General features: G+C 37.3%; 1 long non-coding RNA gene across 1 annotated transcript in view; it reads left to right on the top strand.

Annotated features, from left to right (window-relative positions):
* The window catches only part of LOC139081814 (uncharacterized), a 46867-nt gene extending 34713 nt beyond the window's left edge, over positions 1-12154 (top strand). The window contains exons 3-4 of the long non-coding RNA XR_011537172.1: positions 3274-3446; positions 11561-12154. This is a non-coding gene — a long non-coding RNA (uncharacterized lncRNA). The remainder of the gene's footprint in view (positions 1-3273; positions 3447-11560) is intronic.
* Positions 12155-12508: the final 354 nt, after the last annotated feature.

The raw sequence follows: 12508 nt of genomic DNA, 5'->3' as shown, positions 1-12508 counted from the left end.
GATACGGCATGTTATGGCGACCATGGCCATTCCCTCTAGGAGACTTGATAATCTGCCTTCCAGAAGCACAGCAGCAATTCTTTTCTCACTAAGGGAAGCCATTAAAATTCTGGAATACAATCCCTCCCTTCCTCTTCAGGAAACCTCTATAGAAGTCCCCTACATTCAGATGATGTTCTAAAGGCCTTCAGGAAGACAAGTTCAATCATCTCATTGTCTCTGAATTATTTCGATTATCTAACCAAACCCTCAAATAAGACAGTGCTTCAAGGAGCTACAGACACATTAATCAGACATCCCAGAATGACAGCATTAGAAGAGACTGCCGGAGTCCAGCTCCAGCCGGTAGGGTTCCTGAGGGATGAATGGCTTCGGTGAAAAAAGAAGTTACAGTGAGACTGGAAGTGAGGTTTCCAAGTCTGATTTATTCGAAGCATTCAAGCATTTATATAGGGTCCAGGTCATGCGTTTATGATTTCATGGAGTTATCTCAGTACATATTTTGGCAAACAAAATGGGTACATAAGCATATCTTGTTACAATATTAGCACAGTATGTCTGTGAGAAGTAAGCAACCTTTATTAAGTATAGATATTGACCTTTTTCATATGTCTACTAGGCGTCTAGATGTTTAAGAATGATTGCAAAACGGGGTGTAACGTCTAGATTTAGTTCCTCATGGGTCGAATGGCCCTAAGCCTCTATCTTTATTCCTGTAATAACGAAAGCAGAAATATTGCAAAGCATAAGGGTATCGAAAGCCACACAGGCCCCCAGCTCCGTCTGATCGCAAGTCATATAGGCACAGTGTTTGGGGTTTTTCTTTTACCATTAACTGTTTTACAGGGTTCCCAATCCTCATCATAATCTCAGTTCCCCTGTGTCAATATATTATGATATTTTTCTGTAACTTTATCAGGATCATGAGTTGTCTTAGGAAGGGGTTGTTTTTGCATGTCTCTGTTCCTGGGTGGGTGCCACCATTTACCTCCTGTCCTAACAGGCCTAGGATAATATCTACCTCCTAGAAGGACCTGAGGAGGGAATATTCTCTTTTGAGGCTGATTATTAGAAGGCTTCCTCCTTGAGGGCTGTCCAAATTCCCTTACCGCCTTTCCAGGAGGGGGTCAGAACGTTTTTTCCCTTCAGGCTGTTGTTCCCTGAACATTCCCTAGAAGGCCAGGTTACATCAGCTTCTTTCCCCTGCTTGGAGAGATTTTCCCCAAGATATCCCCATGCACAGAAAAAGAACAGCAAGAGCAATATTGCTAAGATTAGTAGCATGAGTAGGATCAGGAGCGGCCGACGGCCATCTTCTGAGTGTCCGCCCTGCGTTCCCTCATCTCTCTCCCAGACCGTTGCCCTTGGGTAGAGGCTTAGCTGACTGGTGGGCGGCTCCCGGCAAGAGACCTTAGTCAAAAGTCTTCTAAAACAAGTAGTTAATCCCTTAAAACAGCACTGTTGGCAAAACAAATCCAGACTTGAACATCCACAATCGCAGGGAGTGAACATGTGTTCACAGGCTTTTTGGTGTGGAATAACACATCCAGGTTTGGGGGTAAAAAATGACTGGTTCCCAGCTCTGCCCTTTACTAACCGTGTGAACCTAGGCTAAGTAGTTTACCTTTGGCTTCCTAATATATTTATAATGGAAGAGAAAATGATCTCTTTTCATTGCACTAATCTAACCATGAGGTGAGACAATGGGAATAAACCTCAAAGAACATGCTTAATAATTGATAGTTTTCTTCCCACTCTTCTCATGGTTGAAATTTGCCTTCTGCCTTAAGTATTGTCACAAACTATGTGGCCTCAAGAAAAGTACTTCACCTCTCTGGGCCTCAACTTCTTTGGATGTAAAATGAGAATCTTGGACTGATTGATTCTAAGGTCCCTCCGAGAATGTTTTTCACAAAAATAGGAAACATCATGGTAGATTTCTGAAAACATTACCTTCATTTTTGTTCCCTTATAGCCATCTGTTATCACAGACTTGGCTGGGCTAGACATAATTACTTTTTCCCAATGGAGTCAAGAAACAAACTAAATGGCAGTGTCCTTGAATAATTTATTTGACTCCTAGAATTAGTACATTATCATAGTTGCTATGGAAGAGGTAATTTACATTTTGAAAGGGTATTTTACTTCTTTTATCTCTGAATGTATTTTAATCCTTTTACTAGTTAGAAAACGTGACTCCATTATTTTATGTCAATACTTCCCATATCCGGTGATTGGGGTGGGGTCAGTTATTATCTGCAGTGTCTGATGAGGTTAATGCACTGGGACTCTCAGTGCCTACATTTAGTTAATGAATTTGAAGCAGTCTCCGGAGTGTGCATAGCTACCAGTACCTTATCATTCTCGAAGCTTTTGTTTGCTTTCTGTTGAGTGATTTGCAGAATAATAGTTTATATATACATAGAGTTTAATAACATAGTAAAGTAAGTGTCAGATCTGAGAACATGTGCTTTGGAAAGAATAGATATTCTGTGATCAGACATAGATTTAAATCTGGACTTTACCACTTAATTAGCACTTGATCCTGGCTTGTCACTATTCTTATCTGAATTTTAGTTTCTTTCCCTATAAAATGAGGACACTATTGACCTCCAAGTTGGGTTATAATATTAAGTGAGAAATTATTTGTCAATGTCAATGTACTTTTTAAATATTTTCCTATGACAATGTAATGCATTATTTTTTATATTATTTTATTCCTTTATTGATTTATTTTGAGGAAGATTAGCCCTGAGCTAACACCTACCGCCAATCCTCCTCTTTTTGCTGAGGAAGACTGGCCCTGAGCTAACATTCATGCCCATCTTCCTCTACACGGCTTGTCAAGCGGTGCCATGTCCGCATCTGGAATCCGAATTGGCGAACCCCAGGCCACCGAAGCAGAATGTGCGAACTTAATTGCCACGCCCACGGGCCTGCCCTTGTAAAGCATTATTTTGCTTAGTAGGATTATTTCATTGCTATAGATTAACTCCAGGGAACATTAGCTTGGGGAGAGTTATAAGGCAAGAGAAAGTGAGTAAGATTTGTATGTTGTAGGAGAACCATTGGTAATGAACATCAGTAGCTGGAAGTTGTTAGAATAAATGCCTGGAATTAGTAAAGAAATGATAAAGAAAGCCAACACAGGATAAGAGGAAACCCTGAAAGTGGATGTGGGAAACTCATTTTTAGTCCTTTGAATCCCTAATAATAGTAAATATGTATAGTCAATGTGGTTATTTACCAATATTTTGGTTCTCCTCATTCCAGAAACATTGTAGAGTTGCACTTCTCTGCTGCTTTGAAATCAGATACGGCCGCGTGATTTGCTTTAGCCAAGGATGTGTGTATGGTTGTGACATGCATTTACGTACCAGGTGTTGGTCACTCCCTCAGCCTACCCCCCAATGAGGATCATGTGGAGCAGAGTCCCCAGCTAACATGTAAGTCATGAAAAATGGACAAGGAATAAATGTATGTTTTCTTAAAATATTTTATGGGTTTTCGTTACTTCAACATGACCTAGATTCTCCTGACATGTAGAATAAGTTAAGATAACTAACTCATCCAGAGGTTTAAGAGAATCTCTGCCCTTTCCTTCAAAAGTGAAGCCAAAAGCAAGGGTTGAGGTGGATCTTAATCTGGGAAAGGATCAGAGGAGTGTGAACTAGAGAGACAACTGCCTTCTTCAGAGAAAGGGCCAGTCCAGGGGCCTGTGCTGTGTGTCACTAGCAGTTAAAGGTTAGTGACTCAGGTCCTGCCCACTGCCCAGGGAGCACCCTTGTTTTTATTGTCCCATTTCTATCCTGTTAGAGGTTGTATAAGGGTGGTCATTGTACGTGTTCAAAAGATCAAGAGAAACCTCACGATCCTTTGAAGACGGTACTTATTGCATAGCTAGGGATATATTAGGAACACAGAGAAGTTATGTTTAGGTGTTTTCACCTTGGTTAGACAGACAAGATCATACAGCAATACATACATACAAGGGGGAAAGTGGTAGCTTTCCTTCAGTATCTCCTTATGCATAGCCTTGAAGACCTTTCTGTTATCCTACATTATCTTAGCCTATCTCTCCAGTCTCATCTCATGCTATGCTTATCTTCGTTCTCTGTTTTTACTTTTCTTCACCCAGTGAACTTCAGTGCATTCTTCTAGTAGCAGCTCAGTTGTCATTTTTCAGATGCCTTCCGTGACCTTTCTGAATACATCAAATAGTCATATTATCTACTCTCATCATTGTATGCATCTTTTCTTTGCAGCACTTACCATGATTGTTATTTTCACATTTAGTTTTGTAATTGCTGGATTAGTGATTGTCTCTCTCATAAATCGATAAACCACATGGGTGAGAGGCTTTAATCTGTGTTCAATCCCCTTTGTGTAATCTGACACTAGCACAACGCTTTGCACATGCTAGCACTCAACAGATACTGTTAAATGAATAATGAATGCTAGTCACCGTGGTGGTTATGTAACATAGTCATTTATTTTCAACCGTTCAGAATGCTGTGAGATAGTTAGCTATGTCTTCATTTTCAAAAGGAGGATCCGTTAAAAGATTTGCTCCAAATCACATACTTGTAGATGGTGGAGCCAGATTTTAAATCCATGTTTATCTGACTTCAAAGCCTGTGGTCTTTTCATTACATGCCTCTGCCTCACCAGAGACTAAAAGAAATACTTTAATTTTGAGGGAGTTAATAATGCATGGGAACTGAATTGAAAATAATTTTATGCTGTTCTGCTCCAGAAGAATTTTTTATTATCCAGCTGTAGCTTTGTGCCTTCATCTCTTATCAAGAAGAGGTAATTATCTTCATTAGTAGGCAACCCCTTTACTCCCATATAACTTTGATGCAGTTGGTAAAACTCTATTTTCTTTACTCCGTGCTCCCTGTGAACTAGTATCTTCAAAGCTGTCAAAGTTTGCAACCAGATGGCCAACTATTCTTCGCTTTTTAAGTTCCTCTACAGCAAGGCGTCACCAGGTCCATCAGCAAATAGTAACATATGAAAACATATTGTCTCATCTTTAGTATCTCCAAATGTCACTTTCACATTTGTTATTCCACTCTTGTTCCTAATTAAAGAAAGCTCAGTTCCACTTCTCCTGACTGATATCTACCATTTCAATAATGTCCTTTATGTTTGTCCTAGAATATTCATCATTGCCTTGTTAATGCAGTTGTTTTCAAATAAAATGTTAACTAACAACGTCCGTTCTTGAATTTCTATAGTATGTGATTATTTCTATTTGGCCTCCTCTTCTATCTTATGCTATGATTCCACCCTGGATTCATATATGGAGACATCTGCCATCTGAAACTTGATGGGCATTTTTTTTACCTTTTTAAGCTCTTTATCACTCTTTATCCCTCTACTTTTGCTGCCAGTGTGAGTGGTATCTTTCCTGCAGCTCCCTGTCACTGTCCCTTTTCCATCTTACTTCTCTCAACTGTTTATCTCACGCACTCAGCCTGCCCCACTCTTTGCTCAGGTTCGCTGAGGTCTAATACCTCTCATGTCATTCATTTTGCTCTCATATTCATTGAGCTTCTTAAGAAGATCAGCTCGTCTCTGTGGTTTAATATCTAGTTCTTAATTTCATACCTAAAAGAGAATACTCAAAGAAAATCATTCTTACCTTCTTTGCTCTATGTTTGAAAGGTATTTGATCCTATCATAGTGACATTGATTTGCATTTTGAATTTGTTGCCATTTAAAATAAATTAAAATTTTGTCTTAGCTTATAATCAGATTATAGTAGCAGCACGAATCCACCTGACTTTAAAAAATCTGGAGACAGCCATTTGCTTGGATAATAGGTCAACTCAAATAATATCACTTTGAATGTATATTGTAGTGCTGGTACTGGTATTTCTGTGATAATGACATTGCTTCTAAAAATTAAAGGATTTGACCATGAATAAAATTCCTTTAATAGGAACATTAAATTCTAAGGAGAGTGTGGCTTTTTTTAAAAGAGTGGATGGCAAGAAGTAGGATGTATTACTTTTAGTGTTCAAAAAATGGGATGGGAGATGAAAGACTGAGCACCAGTGTCCCTATTATTTCTCCCACAGGCTTGGGTTGTGTCCTCTTAAAGTCACAGAAATTAGCTTGATTTAAATGCCACATGGAAGTTAAGTTTCTTTACAGGTATGAAATCAGATCAAAGTTAGATTCAAGTTAGGGCTACTGAGAATTAGGAGATGGACCTAAATATATTTTACCTATTATTAATACGCAAACATTTTAGGGGAAAGCTTATTCCTAGGGAAAATAAGCATATTTGCTAAGGATATTTGTGAACTAGAAATGTAAAGTACTAATGAAATCAAACAGAGATGAGATAATCTTGTTAAATATGACTTTGGTCAATACAGATTTAGAAGAAGAATATTTTTGGACTCTTTTAAGTGGAAAATAGTAACATCTCAAATTATCCCAATGGACTATATTAATGTAAGAACGCTGTCTCACTGTTTTCTGGATTGATCAGCACAAGGTGAAATTCAGTCACAGACACAAATCAAATGTGTTTCATGTTTCAAAATTAAACAATGATAAAATAGAGCATACAGAGAAAGATGGCCAACATGGTAAAGAATTTGGAAAGCACGTAATGATTGTTTATTCATCCATGTGATAAATTCACCCAATTCCCTGCCAGATAGTGGAGATACAATGACAAATACAACAAACATGGCCCCTACCTTATAGAAGAAGTGAGAAGACAAACAGCTGAGAATCACTAATGAAATAAATAACGATACTGTAGACAAAGGAAAGAAAATGAGGAGAACGTACAGAAAGGAGCTTAGTCAAGTTTAGGATCAGATGAGATGGTGTGTGGAAGAACCAGGGAGTAAAAGAAAAGGCATAAATTATTCTCTGCAGAAGGCTTAGCACATCAGAGAGAACAGTGCTAGGAGGAACTGAAGTAAGTCAGGAAGTTTGGTGAGTAATTTCAAGGGAGAAGAGGAGGAAAAATAAAGCAAAAAGAGTAGTAGGGCCAGTAGTAGGGCTTCATCTAATCCTAGGAACAATGGGACAGGCCTTGGCACTATATAGCTCCAGTGAGCGTTCACCTTGTACTCTAACTAAACAACAAACTACAGAGTGGTGAGTGTATAATCTGTGCAACTATCTCCATTGGCCCTTTCATGGGAGGTCCTTTCATAGCTGCAAGTAGAAGAGTGACGTAATTGGCTTTGAGTTTATAATTATATAAAAAACTCTGGATTTTATATGGAATATAGATTCACTGAATCACTTATAAATAAATCTTTATAATATAGGTATTATGTACCTGGAACTGTATTATAGGATTCAGTAGGAAGTAAGATAGTCTGGATCCCATAATTGTGGAGCTTCCATTATAGTATGGCAGAGATAAAAACAAATAATAATTTATCACTAAGTAAGCAAAATAGTTTTAAATGCTGGTAAGCGTTATGAACAAAAGGATATACCAGCTGAACTTAGGTTTGAAAGATCCAAAGGAGTTTGCCATGTAAATATTTGGAGACACAGGACATTGGAAACAACAAGCAAAAAGACCTAGGCAGGATGAGTGTTCTGGGTTCAAGGGACAAAAAGAAGATGAGTGTTGGGGCTGGCCCCGTGGCCGAGTGGTTAAGCTCGCGCGCTCCGCTGCAGGCGGCCCAGTGTTTCGTTGGTTCGGATCCTGGGTGCGGACATGGCACTGCTCATCAGACCACGCTGAGGCAGCGTCCCACATGCCACAACTAGAAGAACCCACAACGAAGAATACACAACTATGTACCGGGGGGGCTTTGGGGAGAAAAAGGAAAAAATAAAAAATCTTTAAAAAAAAAAAAAAAAGAAGATGAGTGTGACTAGAACATGGTGTGTGAAAGAGAAAGTGGATCAAGATGAATTTAAAGAGGTAGGGAGGGATCCAACCACACAGGGGCTTGTTGGGATGGTTGAAAGCACTGAGTGTGTGGACATGTACAAGAGAAAATAAATTGAAAATAGAACAAATATGTTCAAATACGTAGTGGTAATTCACTTTAAAAGGGAGTTAAAACTACTTCTATGTTGCTACACTCAACCAAATTAAGTGTAATGGGGGGTTGTTAAAAGAGGGAATATTTTGGTTCCACAAACTGTCCAAGCGAGAACGAAGCTGCCTGTCACTTGAGATATTTATGCAGAGTCAATAGAAGGAACTTCTGCTCTGTGTGAAAGGCAAGGCTAGTTTGCCTCTAAGGTCTTTTTCCACTACAAATGCTTTTAGTTAATATGGGGAAAATAAGGTGCACAAAAGTTTCCTGAGTTCAATATCAAGAGCTTTTGTCAACTATTGTTATTGACATACGCAGTTACAGTGTACAGAGCAGACGACAATGAAGAGGGCCACTGTTTTTGTCTTTCTGAATCCCTATCTTTTGAAACATATGGGCTGTAGGCTTTGTTTTATGATTGCTTCCAGGTAACATAATTCTATCTTGTTTTCATAGAGAGATGAAAATGTAGCATTTTCCTACAAAAATACTATTTTAAATGGGATAATCACATTTTAGAACAGAAAAAAACCAACAAATGTCCCACATTCCCAAATAAAACACTGAGCAATTTTTTTCTTTTCTTTTGTATTTTGAAGCTTATAGATTTTTTGATCTGCTTTTCCAGATTATACACATACTCTTCACACCTGTCAATATGTTCAAGAGGGGGCATCATAATCTTTCTAAGATTAAATTTGTTATACAGCTAGTAATACATCGTTTAGTTAGAGTGACGTAGAAGTTATGTATGGAGTCATTACATTAGATGATTGTTTCAAGCAATGGGCTCAAAAGGAGAAGGATTAGCTGACATGTACTAAGTATCTCCTTATGGTCATCCTTCAATACCTCTGCACTGATCTTAGGATAAACACAATAGTTTTCATCTTGGCTTGAACAGAATTATGTGCATTTGACCCCGTGGTCTCTCTAGCATCTTTTCCCACGAAGTAAAGAAAACATCAATTCTAGATTAGTTGAATTACTTGTTTTCTTCACATGTATACATTAATATATTTACTTTAAATTTTTGGCAAGAGTTTTCTAAAATATAAAGATCCAAACATTTAGATATCTTAATCTATGTTTCTATCTCAGTACAGCAGGTATTGGAGGTGGACTTATCTTGATCTCCATTTATTACAGAACCTTCAGGATCCTGAAGAGTGGGGACCTGGGGGGTATTCATAGGTAGGTTCCCTTTGCCTGAGGATTTTAAAAGGGACACGTGTCAATGCATTAACGTGATGCTCTGAAAAGTTATGCTTTTCCCACTTAAAATATAGTCTTGTATAAGATGGCGTTTATATAGAAAACACTGCATTTTGATGTAATGCAAAAATACTTCTTTAGAAGGAATAGATTCCCTAAGAATTCTGCGAAGAGCGTAATTTCTTTAGGACTGATATATTGCTTTTAATCACTTTCGTTTTCTGCTTTTGTGACTCCTGCTGCTCCATTTTTCAGAATTCATTTAGTTTTACATTAGCTTGTGTCCATTTGGTACAAGATGAGGATAACATTCTTTTGCCAGATCATCAACTTTTAAAGGATTCCTTTTCATTAATAAAACAAAGTTGAGGATTATGTCAATTAACCAAATAGTTGGAGCAAAGACTAAACTTTTCTCTATGCTATCTTAAAAGATGTTTTGAGCTGGATGCAATATTGCATTAAAACTGTAAAGAGTGAGCTCACAGCTTTGGTAGAGCACATTTTGCATTTCCTTTCACAGGCTGACAGTAGTCAGGAGAACCTCTTCATCCCTAAGTGAAATACTGTCGTAAAGTTTACAAAGTTAATCTTGCACATTGAACTGTTTTAAAGGAGTTCCCTGGTTTAAAAATCAACAAAACAAAAACAAACATACAAAACCTGAAACACAAAAGTAAAGCAAAACACTTGAACCCAATCCTTTTATAGGCATAAACAATGGCTAATTTATAAGATTTAAATATTTATCTTGACGTTGAAACTTTAGTTTCTTGTCCTTAATTAAAATAGTACTGCTTGCATTGATGTTTTAGCTCCCTGTGCTATCTTCTATAGATTTTGTTTCATTTTTTGTTGCTTGAATTTTTTAGATTGTAGGATAAAAGAGGGCAGGGGTAATACCTTTTGTATAATGTGAAGATTGTGATGTGAATTGATTGTGGATAACAGCTATAAATGTTTTTTCATTTCTTTGAATAGTTGGGGCTTGAAAATAATCTTCACTGCCCTTGAGAAATTTTTCAAAAGGATTTTCATCTCTGTAAAGTGAATGAGTCTATATTTGCCCATAAAACTCTTCTCTTTGTGAAAAATTTCAGCTTTTAAAAATTAAATCATGGAAGAAGTTTGCATAGATTCATGCTTCCTGTGCTAAAATTATGTTAGAAATGAAAAGTGCCTGAAAACAGAGATAATACAATGCAAATTGATCTTTGCATGTCATTAACCTGACATCTATGATGTGCCTTGCTCACTTTCAATATTTAGTAAGTGTCCAATTTCTTAGGTATGAATAAAAATTAGAAACAATAACAAGTAAGCTACTTTTCAATAAATAGACATGTCCTCACTGACTTTTCAATAAATAGACATGTCCTCACTGATTTAAGAATACCAACTTTTCAATAAATAGACATGTCCTCACTGATTTAAGAATAGCAATTGGGTGTAGCACATTAACTGAGTGGCCTAGAGCAATTTTATAATAATCTTCTAAGAGCTTAGGAAAAAAAAATCAACACTTTATTACCTTTAACACACTGTGGTTACTGCTTCTCTTAATTCATTTTAGTGAGCTGTCAATAAATTTCTCTCCATTAGATACTGAATTTAATTAGCTCCAGGGTCACGATTTATGTGATTTCTAAGTTGTGCACTATTTACAATGTCTAGTAAATGTTACCTATGGCAACATAAATATATTGAATCTATAGCCAGTAGGAGACAATTATTTTTCATTCCTTGGATATTAAGCATTCAATAGCACTGTTTCTGATTATTTTCCTGACTCCTCTGCTATGTTATGTGGGAACAGGCCTGGCTACACAATTTGTGATTCCTCATGCAAAATGAAAACATGGGGCCCCAGAAATTTAAGACAGTAACAATAGAGCCTGAGGCCAGGGCCTTTTTGAGCTTGGTATCTGTGGGACTGCATAGGTTATACAACCAGGAAGCAGACCTCTGTGTGAGCGTAAAAATTTTAAACTTAATCTCTAACACGTAAGAATTATACTCTTTGTAAATATATAGCTGAATAAATAAGGGTAACCAGAGATTGGCCTACTATTAATAAAGGCAAATATTTTTCATTCTCTTTGACTTTCAGCAAAGTTTATGGGTTTAAGATGTAACCAGAACAGTCTAAAGGAAAAGATAAAGTATCCTTTCATCAAGTGTTTGATCTGGAGAGCTAAATCCCTAACTAGTGGATTCCAAAACCAAGCATGATTGTTTTAATTTCCGCATTCTATTCTGAATCAAGAGCCTGGTCAAGATAGTTACGGTTTTCTTTGAAATTGCAGGGTGGTGAAAAATTCTGGTGGCTCACCTGCTCTCTGTTCTTCGTCCGTTTTTGGCGTCTGAATACTAGCAAGATACTATGATGACAAGCTACATTTACATCCTCCTTGAAGACGTGTGTGACTGATACATTTTAAGTAAAATCCCTTTGCTATTCCCTTTCTCCCCGTCTGTAACAACCGTGAAGGCTGAAGTCTCAGCAGTTGTCTTTGAGCCACACGGCAACCTTGAGGATGACGACACAATTTATGGTGGAACAGAAAAACAAAATAATCCTGCTTTCTTGATGACTTTAAAAAGACTCTCCGCCAGCCCAGGATTGCCTGCATGAATGAATAACACCCTCATTTATTGAAATCTCTGCAACCCAGTTTGTTAGTCGCAGCACAGTTTTGATTTGATAGAAATTTGATACAGGAGACAACTTTCTCTTCTTTTTTTTTTTTAAATTTGTGTTCTACTATATCCCACTTCTGCTGTGGCAATAACAGATTAATTCAAAGCATTTGTATAATAGCATGAAGCAGAGAAAAATTATTAAAGACAGAACAAACAAAACTCCACTTCATTTTGCTGGAGTGGCTTTTAAAATCGGATCCGTTGCTTCGTTTCTTTGTTCTATACACTTGATGGGGGTTTTTATTTTGTTTTTGTTTTTGTTTTATTTTTGTGCTTGGCTGTTTGTTTTCTTGGTTTCTTGCAGCCTGTTACAAATTACTGCAGTATTTATTCATTCATCGAAGCAGTGTGCCCTGCTAATGACACAACAACAATATGACATCTTCCCTTAAATAACTCGGCTTAAAGAGAGATCAAATAGATAAAAATATAATTTCAATTAGAACCTGGTAAGAGATCAAATAGAAAGGGAAAAATAATATGGGTCTCCAACTCCACTAAGTCAAATGCCTGCCTATCTTCCTAGGAAATTTAGGAGGGCTAGCAAATAT

This window comes from Equus przewalskii, chromosome 2 (genome assembly GCF_037783145.1).
Source record: "Equus przewalskii isolate Varuska chromosome 2, EquPr2, whole genome shotgun sequence".
In the NCBI taxonomy this organism is placed as follows: Eukaryota; Metazoa; Chordata; class Mammalia; order Perissodactyla; family Equidae; genus Equus; species Equus przewalskii.
This window is presented reverse-complemented; position numbering and strand designations above follow the sequence as displayed.